The sequence below is a fragment of the Gopherus evgoodei genome, chromosome 7 (assembly GCF_007399415.2).
Source record: "Gopherus evgoodei ecotype Sinaloan lineage chromosome 7, rGopEvg1_v1.p, whole genome shotgun sequence".
NCBI lineage: Eukaryota > Metazoa > Chordata > Testudines > Testudinidae > Gopherus > Gopherus evgoodei.
In genome coordinates, this window is record NC_044328.1 from 128,942,178 (window position 1) to 128,955,121 (window position 12,944).

The window sequence follows — 12,944 nt, forward strand, 5'->3', positions numbered from 1 at the left end:
GGTAGAGATACATCAAGGAGACTTCCTCTGCTTCAGAACAGAGTGATGGTGGCACTTGGGGATTTTCTTGCTGTGCCTGAATTAAAACTCCAAAGTATGTATTTCACTACAGGATAAGGTCCCATTTAAGTGAAGGGGGCTCCAGAGAAGATAAATGTTACTCATAGACTCATTGGTCCCTTCTGACCCTAATGATCATCTAGTCTGACCTCCTGCACAAAGCAGGCCACAGAATCCTACCCATCCACTTCTATAACAAACCCCTAACCTATGTCTGAGTTATTGAAGTCTTCAAATTGTGGTTTGAAGACCTCAAGCTGCAGAGAATCCACCAGCAAGTGACCCAGGCCCCACGCTGCAGAGGAAGGCGAAAAACTTCCAGAGCCTCTGCCAATCTGCCCAAGAGGAAAATTCCTTTCCAACCCCAAATATGGCGATCAGCTAACCCTGAGCACGTGGGCAAGACTCACCAGCCAGCACTCAGGAAAGAATTCTCTGCAGTAACTCAGATCCCATCCCATCTAACATCCCACAACAGACCACTGGGCATACTTACCTGCTGATAATCAAAGATCAATTGCCAAAATTAAGCTATCCCATCATACCATCCCTTCCATAAACTTATCAAGGCTTGGCTTAAAGCCAGATATGCCTTTCACCCCCACTACTCCCCTTGGAAGGCTGTTCCAGAACTTCACTCCTCTAATGGTTAGAAACCTTCGTCTAATTTCAAGTCTAAACTTCCTAGTGTCCAGTTTATACCCATTTGTTCTTGTGTCTAAATTGGTACTAAGCTTAAATAAATAATTCTTCTCCCTCCCTAATATTAATCCCTCTGATATATTTATAAAGAGCAAGCATATCCCCCCTCAACCTTCTTTTGGTTAAGCTAAACAAGCCAAGCTCTTTGAGTCTCCTTTCATAAGACAGGTTTTCCATTCCTCAGATCATCCTAGTAGCCTGTCTCTGAACCTGTTCCAGTCTGAATTCATCCTTCTTAAACATGGGAGACCAGAACTGCACACAGTATTCCAGATGAGGTCTCACTAGTGCCTTATATAACGGTACTAACACCTCCTTATCTTTGCTGGAAGTACCTCGCCTGAAGCATCCTAAAACTGCATTAGCTTTTTTAACGGCCATATCACATTGGCGACTTATAATCATCCTGTGATCAACCAATACTCCAAGGTCCTCCTCCTCCTTTGTTGCTTCCAACTGATGTGTCCCCAATTTATAACTAAAATTCTTATTATTAATCCTTAAATGCATGACCTTGCACTTTTCACTATTAAATTACATCCTATTACTATTACTCCAGTTTACAAGGTCATCCAGATCTTCCTGTATGATATCCCAGTCCTTCTCTGTGTTAGCAATACCTCCCAGCTTTGTGTCATCCGCAAACTTTATTAGCACATTCCCGCTTTTTGTGCCAATGTCAGCAATAAAAAGGTTAAATAAGATTGGTCCCAAAACTGATCCTTGAGGAACTCCACTAGTAATGAAGGGCTGCATTCACTCATAGAGCTTGAACAGAAATACAATACGTGGATGGGGAAATCAATCCAGTGCTGAGAGGCACTACTCAGAAAGAAGCTGCACCCATTTTACTCAGATCACCATCTTCACAGTTCACGTAGTGAGAAGTTCTTTACAAACCATAAATTGTACTGGAGAATAAAGTTTTGAATCAGCATCTCTGAGGCTCTTTGTGGCAGTCCCATAACGGCTGACAAGTGACCTCATCTGTAGCAGTGACAAAATGCTGGGGCCCAGTGACGGAGACTGTAATCCAGTTTCCATCCTACTTTAACAATCAGAACAAGAACATTATTGTTCACAGTTAAACAGTGCTGTTACTGCTGCTAAGGAGTTTCAAAATATGAAATATCAGGATTCTATACAGTGGATCCCATTTAAAATAAATCGGGATCTGCCTACTGTCACCACAGCAGAGTATATGAGAAACCTCAGGTAAACTGCTGTGGGAAATGTTGATTGGTTAGTAGCTGCCACAATAACTGCACTATTTATTATTACACCTCTACCCGATATAACGCTGTCCTCGGGAGCCAAAAAATCTTACTGCGTTATAGGTGAAAACACGTTATATTGAACTTGCTTTGATCTGCCGGAGTGCACAGCCCTGCCCCCTGGAGCGCTGCTTTACCATGTTATATCCAAATTCGTGTTATATCGGGTCACGTTATATCAGGGTAGAGGTGTATCATCATACTACATAGGAGCCCTAGTTATCATAGGTGCCAACTCCGTGGGTGCTCTGAGGCTGGAGCACGCACAGGAATAAATTAGTGGGTGCTCTGCATCCACCAGCAGCCAAGCTCCCCTAACCCCCCCCACCTCCTCCTCCACTTCCTCCCCCAAGCGCACCACGTCCCTGCTCCTCTGCCTACCTCCCAGTGCTTCCCGCCCGGCTGCCATCAAACAACTGTTTGGAGGCATTAGCACCCTCCGGGAGGGAAGAGGAGGAGTGGGAACATGGCGTGCTCAGGGAAGGAGGTGGGGATCTGGGGAAGGAGTTGGAATAGGGGCAGGGAGGGTGCTGAGTTGGGGTGGGGACTTTGGGGAAGGGGCTGGAATGGAGGAAGGAAGGGGCTGGAATGAGGCAGGGCCTCATGGAAGGGGTGGGGGCAGGACCAGGGGCAGAGGAGGGGTCGAGCACACACAGGAAAGCGAGGAAGTCGGTGCCTATGCTAGTCATGCACCCACACCCTATTGCACTAGGCCCTATACAAACACAGAACAAAAAGACCGTCCCTGCCCCAAAGAACTTACAGTCTAAGACTCCAAAGATAGACAACAACAAATGGATACAGACAGTCCGATGGGGAGTAAAGGAAACAATACTAGTCAGCCTGATAAGCAGTGGTTTCAGCACACCAGCAGCCTAACCATTATCAAGTGTTTTGTAGGTGGTCATGGCAAAGGAGAGTTGTGAGGAGGGTTTTGAAGAAGCATAATGGGAGGGTGCTCTGCAGATAGTTGTGTGGAGAATCTCCCAAGAGCAAGGGGCAGTGTAGGAGAAGACACAAAGGTGCTTGTCTGAAACTGTAATAAGTGGGTGAGAGGCTGGCATCAGGACCCAACCAAAGGCAGGAGTTGACATTTTGACAGCAAATGAGGGACAAAAGGTAGGGTGGGGATAGGGCCTGAAGGCGAAGCCTTCTTTAAAACTTCTTTGGTACAAAATTCACATATTTGAATAAGAGATGAAAAGAAAGAAGGTGTCGGTGAAAAACTAATCTGGTACAATGTTCAGCCTCCCATTTCCCAGCTGACAGAGATGGTAGAGAAAAAACAATCTGTCTTCGTGTCATGCTTTCACAGTAAAAAGGTCCTTAATGCAGAATACCATTTGTTCTTGATTCTTCTACAACCACAAGAATCTGAGTGAATTTCTCAATAATCATGTTTGCTTGAGAGAAACACTTTGAGAGATGTCTCCCATTTATGTTCTTCCTTTGTCCCTGCTCCTCATTTCCAGAGTACTTTGAGAGCTGTCGTAGGTTTTCACTGATGAATGGACTAGACCATTTTCTATTGTCATTGTGATTTTTTTCAATTTTCTTTTTTAAGCAATCTTCACTTCGCAAACTTGCCTTCTCCTTCAGTTTTTCAGTGTCTGATTTTTATTCCTGGCCTGCAGTGGAATACCGCTGTTAACATTTGTGATTAGGGATGGGCAAACTCCTTTTGCCTGTGAGTTCAAAAGTTCAGTTTGAATTTGAATGCTGTTGGGCTTGTGGGAGTAAGTGATAAAAGAACAGGGGGAGAAAGATGCAGTAGAAGAAACAGGATAAAAATGGAACATGGGAGGAAAGAATAAATTCTAATGAAAATGTAGATACATTAAAACTATCACATACAACACCCTCATCAAGTGCAATATGTCCCCCCTCTGGTGAGCAATCTACAAATCTGCTACTTATTCCAGCTCATGTCCTTTAGTTCTCATGCTAGAGCTTTGTACTGCAGCGATTCAGAGATTAACCCCAGAAGGGCCATTGTGATACTCTAGGAGGAACTAGATAACAGAATTTCACCCACTGATCCCTGCATTGAGCCCAATAACTTGTGGTTGAGCTAGAACACGGAGATGGAGCGTACTATATTTTAAGGGCCACACAGGAGCCACAATCAGAGCCATCTGCATATAATCAAGGAGAGTCCCTGCTGCACTGGAGGGCTGCCCTATTTAACACAGGAAGAGGCAGCTGAGTGCGTGTGATATTGAGATTAGATGGTAAATAATTAGTATGGTATGGTGATCTCTGGCCCAAGCCCTTGATAATTTGTCTGACCAGACCCAGGGACGTTATGTTCTGAGCAATCCAAATCTTTTGGGGAGGAGGCAGCTCTACCTTAGCACAATATTCCTTTTAGCTAGAAAAAAAAACAACCCTTTAACTGAAGTGACTCTGAAATTAAAGAGTTCACACTGAATTACATGAAATGAAGGCCTGCAAACTTGGAGTAGTTTTGTGAAGGGAAGTCATGCTTTACCAATCTATCAGAATTCTTGGAGAGTGTCAGCAAGCAGGCGGATAAGGGTGATCCACTCAATACAGTGTACTTGGATTGTCAGATAGCCTTTGATTAGTTCCCTTGCCAGAAGCTCTAAAGGAAGCTAAAATAGTCATGGGATAGCAGCAGTGGCGTGTATAAGGGGGGCAATCAGGGGCACGAGCCCCGCCCCAATAATTGGGGGCACAGAACTCTTCTGCCACAGCCAAGTACTTGTGGCTACATTTATTCAGATGGCTCCACGGCGCATGAATTTTCATGGAAAGAGCGAGTGTAGTGCTGTTTATTTCTATGCATATGATGTATGTGCGTGTGTTGATATGGTTTCATGTGTATACTGTGTGTGTTTAACGTTCCCCTCCAAAAGCAGTCAAATTTAAATTCCTGTGCACACCCCATCTCAGAAAGGATAGAGTAGAATGAGAAAAGTTTCAGAGAAGGGCAGGGATGATCCAGGATATGGAAGCCATTCCATATAAGAGACACCAAAAAGATTAGGGCAGTTCAAGTTAGAAAAGAGAGAACTAAGGGGGGATATGATAGAGGTCTATAGAATCATGAAAAGTGTGGGAAAAGTGAATAAGGAAATGTTATTTTCACTTTCCCACAATATAAGAACCAGGGATCACCTGATGAAATTCATAGGCAACAGGTTTAATACAAACAAGAAGTATTCTTTAATACAACACATAATTAACCTGTGGAACTCATTGCCATGGGATAATCTGATGGCCAAAAGTACAACTGAGTTCAAAAAAGATAAATTCATGGAAGATAAGTCTGAGATAGGGTTCACTCACCAGAGCAGAGCCTCCTGCTGGTCATATCAGGGATTAGCTCTGTGGAAGTAGAGAAAAGGATAAAGGGAATTTGAACATAGAGCTCTTAGTCTCTAGGAATAGAGCAAGAGTCAGGCTAACAAAGTCAGGCTGACTCTGACTCTAATAATGCGAGACTTGAAGACCTAGGCAAGTGGAAAGCGAGTGGGGGGGAAAAACTGTAAGAGATACTATTTTTCGACCTTGTGTTAGATAAGAATGGAATACAGATTGTAGCAGGAACTGCTGAGAAAGAGTAAGATATCGGGAAGGAATATGTATAAACAAGATGCGGTTGTTGATCATTATTGTCTGTAACAAAAGGTATAAATGCTTGCCCTGTTTATCTAACGGAGACCTGCCATGAGTACTCTCCTGTGCATATTGCAATTGCTTGAAATAAACCTACCTCTGGCTTGTTGCTCCAAATTCAAAGTGAGGACTTTGTTTTCCTCCACCGCTCTCTCAGCTGGCACACCCTCTCTTGTGGTGCCTTTCCCACCACCTTTTCCAAACACAGACCCATCTGAGCCCAGGAACTGCAGCATCCTTGTCATGCCTCCGGCCATGTCACCATCTCTGGTTCTCCCCTTCCAGGGGTTAGATATCTCAGACCAACTGCCAAACCACTTCCCCAGTGGCAGAGAGGGGAGATCTGGGAACAGCAGCAGTCAAGTGCCTTGAAACCACAGGCTTTGGTTCAAAGCTGCCCCCATTAATTTTCAGTAAGGATTCTTCCTAGAAGGGCTCCAACTTGCAAAATATTAAATTGTTTGCAGATTTGATGCAAGGAATCACCACAAAGAAAAAAATCTGATATTCCCTGCCTGCTTTATACGTCTGCAGTTGACAAACTCCCACCAACATTCTGCTGTCTATTCCCAAAAGTGAGCCTTTATCTTTCACATCCCAGCCCACAGACCAAAAATCCTCAGCTACATCCTGTACTGTTGCCTACATATGTATTTTTAATGAGTTGTAAACTTGGTTCAGGGAAGAAAATTAGTTGATGTGTGAAACCCAGAATTTTAGCAAACTATAACACACCACTAAATGAGAGAGTTAGAAAAATGGATCTGGAGAGTTACGTCAATTTGTTCTTGTTCTCAGTTCTGTTATCAAATTCAAGTTACGTGCTCGCTGTTTTCTTTTTTGTACTACCATCTACCTTAGTTGGTTGCTGGGAGGATTAATTACTGTTCTTCTGCTGTTTTGAAAATATAAATCAATATATAATTGCTAAGTAGCTCTACACATCTTGGGCCCCAATTCTGCAAAGACGTGTGTACACGTTGCCTTCAGTGAGACTACTCAGTCTAAGGTTAGGCATGTGCATTAGTCTTTGCAGGATCTGGACTTCTGGCAGTAGCATCTGCTGCATTTCAATCCAGAGGCATATCCGGGATGAAGACATCCCAGACAATGTTGTTCTTTACTCTGACATCAGCTTTGCATAGTTCTGACTGGGAACCCTCTCGTATCCTGCCAAGTTCCACGGGGAGGGAAGTTTCATGATGAAAAGCCCCATTTCCATAGGCTTTATTATTATTATTTAACATTGACATTGTGGTAGCGCCTAGAGGCCATAACCAGGTTGGTCCCTATTGTGCTAGACAACATACAAGTATGAAATACAGGGCAGACCCTGCTCCAAAGAGCCTTGAGCCACAATTCTGGCCCTTTAAAGATTTACCATTCATGTCTCTTGATCTGCACTGGCTTTACATCTCACTTTGTACTGGCTACTCCAGCACTTTTCAAAGCGCTCTGGCTAACCTGCCTGTCAAGGAAATATGCATTGACCTCCAACAGTAAAAGGTAGTGTACCTGTTAGTGGAAAGCAATTAATAATGAAAATAGCCACGCTTTGTGTTGCTCTGCCAAAAACCTGAGATTTATTAATAGTACATTGGATTGGAAATAAAAGTGATAAGCCTTGTTTAGGTGGCTTTTATGTGCCTTTTTTACACATTCTGTTCTTGGGAAATCTGGGGGATTTAACTGTACTAATAGATGCCCATTAAGAGTCCATGTGTTGTACTCACAAAACCTTGACCTCCGTACAAAGGTTAATCAGTCCCAGCTACCCAGCAATACAAACTGCATGGAAGTGTTTTCAGCTCCATAGAGTGCTTACAGGTCATAAATAGCAGGAAGAAGACGAGGGAAATAAAAATCTGAACATCTTCCAAACAGACGTGCCACAAAACACTCCAGGTGTGGAAAAGAGAAGTTGCTGCAGATCTCCCAAGTGTTTCTTTTGAAAATTTCCTAGGATTATTTCTTAGGGCCCACTTTGCCATTTCCGTAAGGCCCCGTTACACTGCTCATATGATACATAAAGTGCCCTTTCAAGTGCCTTCATTGTAAGGAGATTCTCTGGCCAGCAAAGAGTGTGATGGCTCTATACCTGCTCCCTCCAGCATAAGGAGAATACCAGAGCACACTGGGGAAGGGAGACAATATGGCCTGCTGCTGGGAGCATGTCTCCCAGCACTGGTTGACAGACTTGTGTTAGCGAGGCTCAGGCTAGTGCTCTGAACATACCAATGTGGACATTCCATCTCGGGCTGTAGCTTGGGGTCTCAAGCCCACCTGACCCCCATAGCTCCAGAGCCTGAGCCAGAACATCCACACTGCTTTTTTGTTTTGTGCTCTAGCATGAGTCCTGCAAACACAAGTCTGTTAACCAGTGTTGGGAAATACGCTTCCAGCAGCAATGTAGACATACCCTAGGGAGTCCTGGGCATCCCAAGCATGTCAGACCAACCTTGAAGTGTCTGATTTCATAGGGACCCAACAGGCCCATGACTGTCTCAATAACAAAGGACTTAGAGCCACCTTTGCATTCTCTTGCTGCATTCCTGCACAGGCATAGAGAATCAGGGCCATATTGTTTAAGTATTTTGTACATTCTAAGCCCACTTGGCATTAGCCCTAACTCATAAATAAAATGTCACTAAGACAGATTTGGGCTCATGGTATCTACCTAATATTCCATATATCTTTGTGCAGAAGTAGTCCTTGACTAGTAGCACACCCATTTACCGCATAGTTTCTAGTAGAAGTTGCCCTCATTCAATATCTGCTCCTTGATTATGCATCTTTCAGTGAACCTGCAGGGGAACACAATAAAGCAGTGGCTCATACACAAAGATATACAGGATGTTCCCTCTCCTAACATAGCTGAAGGCCATGCTTCCTGTTTCTAACCAAGGAGATGCCCATGTGTATGATATTACAAGCTCTGAACCACAATGTGCAGACAATTCAATGATACAAGCCTTATTTATGCTGTGAAACAAGCTGTTACCTTGACTGCAATTCTGTGGCTGCTGTGCAGGTGCATCTCCCATGGGCTTGAGAAGTGGTTGCAAATCCTGCATGCAATTATTGGGGCGGGGCTCGTGTACTGGTAGAGGGCAACTCCTGATCAGACACAGGAGGAGCTGATCCAGACTGTGGGGGAGATCACTGAGCTGAGCAAATCTGCCAATAAGCTCAGGACCCACCAAGGTAGAGGAGGAACTTTGTCACATGGGACTGAATCAGGATACCCTCTGCAGAGCTCTCATCCACATACCTGTAAATATTGGACCATGAGGTGTCTTGGAGTAAAAAGGGGAGGAAAATAATTGTCAAATAATTCTGCCACTATGTGCAGTCAGTCATTCTTCTGCCAACTTTGTCCTTTGATTTAAATAGCTATTCTCCCTCCCTGGTGTTTACATTAGTTCCCCCTCCAGCATCTATTTATAGAGAGCAATCGGATTCCTTCTTACCCTTTGTTTTGCTACGCTAACCAAGCCAAGCTCTTTCAGTCTTCTCCCATAAGCAGCAGCGGTATTAGGCAGCTGCAACCCATGCAATTGCAGAGAGCCACAAAGCTACGATGGGGCCACCAAACACAGTAACTCAGGTTCTTGTCCTTGGTGACAAAATGAAAACCAAAGTGAAATGCATCTGCTCAGCATGATGACACAATGACGCAAACGCCACCCAGCATGATGGGAGGCAACAGTGGCAAAATTGAGTTTTGTAGGGGACCACCATGGGACAAACGAGGACGCTGCTCACAAACAGGCTCTCTGTTCCCTTGATCATCTTAGTAGCTCTTCTTGCATCTGTTCCAGTCTGAGTTAATCTTTCTTGAAAACGAGGACCAGAACTCTACACAAAATTTCAGATGAGGCTTACCAGTGCCTTCTACAATTACATTAATACTTCCATATCTCTACTGGAAATGCCTCATCTGATACATCTTAGGATCACCTTTATCTTTTTATGGCAGCAATATGCTGGTGGTTCATAGTGACCCTGTGATTGACCTATTTACTCAGGTTGTTTTCCTCTGATATTTGCTACTGATGAGTTACATAAGAACATGCTTAACAATGCTGGTTAAGTAAATGAATAGTATTATCGGGGGGTGGAGTTGGAAAGAGACAGAGGGAGTGTGTGTGTGTACCCATGTTCATATGTTCTGCGGGTAAAATCCTTGCCCCATTGAAGTCAATAAGAGTTTTGCTATTGACTACAATGGAGCCAAGATTTCACCCTGAAAAAATTACATTAAACGGTTTACATTTATATTAGAAACTCCTAGTAAACAAGTTCATATCCTCTTAACTAAAGCAGATTAAAGAAAAAAGACGGTTACTCACCTTTGTAACTGTTGCTCTTCGAGATGTGTTGCTCATATCCATTCCAGTTAGGTGCGCGTGCCGCGCGTGCACGTTCGTCGGAAGACTTTTACCCTAGCAACTCCAGTGGGCTGGCAGGTTGCCCCCTAGAGTGGCGCCGCCATGGCACTCAATATATACCCCTGCCGGCCCACCCGCTCCTCAGTTCCTTCTTGCTGGCTACTCCGACAGTGGGGAAGGAGGGCGGGTGTGGAATGGATATGAGCAACACATCTCGAAGAACAACAGTTACAAAGGTGAGTAACCGTCTTTTCTTCTTCGAGTGATTGCTCATATCCATTCCAGTTAGGTGAATCCCAAGCCTTACCCAGGCGGTGGGGTCAGAGTGAGAAGTCACGGCATGAAGCACTGCAGAGCCGAAGGCCGCGTCATCTCTGAACTGCTGGACCAGGGCATAATGGGAAGCAAAGGTGTGGACGGAGGACCAGGTCGCCGCCCTACAAATCTCCTGGATGGGCAAGTGGGCAAGAAAAGCCATCGATGATGCTTGTGCCCTGGTAGAGTGCACAGTCACATGGCCCATAGGGGTGTGAGCCAAGTCATAACAGGTCCTGATACAGGACGTCACCCACGAGGATATCCTCTGTGAGGAAATGGGAAGTTCTTTGATTCGGTCCGCTACTGCCACGAAGAGCTGGGGGGATTTGCGGAACGGTTTGGTCCTCTCCACATAAAACGCGACTGCCCGGCGGACATCAAGCGAGTGGAGTTGTTGCTCCCTGCGGGATGAATGGGGCTTTGGGAAAGAGACGGGGAGAAAGATCTCCTGGTTGACATGAAAGGCTGAGACCACCTTGGGGAGAAAGGCAGGGTGTGGTCTCAGCTGCACCTTATCTTTATGGAAGACCGTATACGGGGGATCTACCGTGAGGGCCCGGAGTTCTGACACCCGTCTGGCTGAGGTGATGGCCACCAGGAAAGCAGTCTTCCAGGAGAGACAGAGCAGGGAGCAAGTCGCTAACAGCTCAAATGGAGGGCCCATGAGCCGAGTCAGAACCAGGTTGAGATCCCAGGTAGGGGCAGGGGGTCGAACCTGGGGGTAGAGACGTTCTAGTCCTTTCAGGAATCTAGTCACTGTAGGGTGAGAGAAAACTGAACGGCTGTCTCCCCCTGGATGAAAGGTGGAGATAGCTGCCAGGTGAACTCGAAGGGACGATATCGCCAGGCCTTGCTGCTTGAGGGACAAGATGTAATCGAGAATACTGGCGATAGAAACCTCCATAGGGAGGGAACCCCTCTCCGTGCACCAACAGAAGAAACGCTTCCACTTGGCCGAGTACATAGCTCTAGTGGAAGGTTTCCTGCTGCCCAGTAGTACTTGACATACAAGGGTAGAGCACCGTAGTTCCAACCTGGTCAGCCACTCAGGAGCCATGCCGTGAGGTGTAGAGACTGGAGGTCCGGGTGACGGAGCCTGCCGTGGTCCTGGGTGATCAGGTCCAGGTAAAGGGGCAGGGGGACTGGGTCGGCCAGAAACAGGTCCAGCAACATCGGGTACCAATGTTGTCTGGGCCATGCTGGAGCTATCATAATCAAGCGGGCTCTTTCCCTGCGCACCTTCAGAAGGACCTTGTGGACAAGCGGGAATGGAGGGAACGCATAGAGCAGGTGCGTCGTCCATGGGATAAGGAAGGCATCCGCTACCGACCCTGGTTCCCGCCCTTCAAAAGAGCAGAACATCTGGCATTTCCTGTTCCCTCTGGACGCGAAGAGGTCCAGCTGGGGACGACCCCACCTCTGGAAGAGTGAGAGGGTGACATCCGGGCGAAGGGACCATTCGTGCGAAAGGAAGGATCTGCTCAGACGGTCTGCCAGCGTGTTCCGTACTCCGGGGAGAAAGGAAGCCATGAGGTGAATGGAGTGGGCTATACAAAATTCCCAGAGCCTCCTGACATAGGGGAGAGGATCTCGTGCCGCCCTGCTTGTTGATATAGTACATGGTCATCCTGTTGTCGGTGAACACAGAGACACAGCGACCTTGAAGCTGACGGGAGAATGCTTGGCAAGCAAGGCAGACCGCCCTCAACTCCTGTATGTTGATGTGGAGGGCCACTTCCTGAGGAGACCACTGGCCCTGTGTCCTCAGGGTTCCGAGGTGGGCCCCCCAGCCCAGGTCTGAGGCATCCGTTGTTAGGGATACCGAGGGTTGGGGCGAATGAAACAAGAGCCCAGCACACACTACGGACTGGTCTAGCCACCACCGGAGGGAATCCAATACCTCCTGGGGGATGGTGATAACCGCATCCAGCAGATGCCTGGCCGGACAGTATTGTGTGATAAGCAGGACTGGAGGGGCCTCATGCGAAGCCACGCATAACCCGTAACAAAGGTGCAGGCCGCCATGTGGCCTAAGAGGGTTAGGCACATCCTTACAGAGGTCAAGGGAGCCGTCTGTAGACACCAAATGATGGCTGACAGCGTCTGGAACCTGGACAGCAGCAGAACAGCCCTGGCCAAGGTGGAGTCCAGAATGGCCCCGATGAACCCTATCCTCTGCGTGGGGAGCAGAGTGGACTTGTCCACGTTGATAATGAGGCCCAAAGCTCCAAAGAGTCTGCTGATCTTGCGGACGTGGTTGTGGACCTGCGACTCTGACGTGCCTCGAATCAGCCAGTCATCGAGGTAGGGGAATACGTGTATGCGACTGCATCAAAGATATGCGATGACTACCGCCATGCATTTCGTGAATACCCTCGGGGCCGTGGAGAGGCCAAACGGGAGGATCGCAAATTGATAATGGTGGCAGTTGACCACGAACCGAAGGAAGCGTCTGTGTTGCGGAAAAATGGCTATATGAAAATAAGCGTCCTGCATGTCGAGGGCGACGTACCAGTCTCCAGGATCCAGAGATGGGATAATGGTCCCCAGGGATACC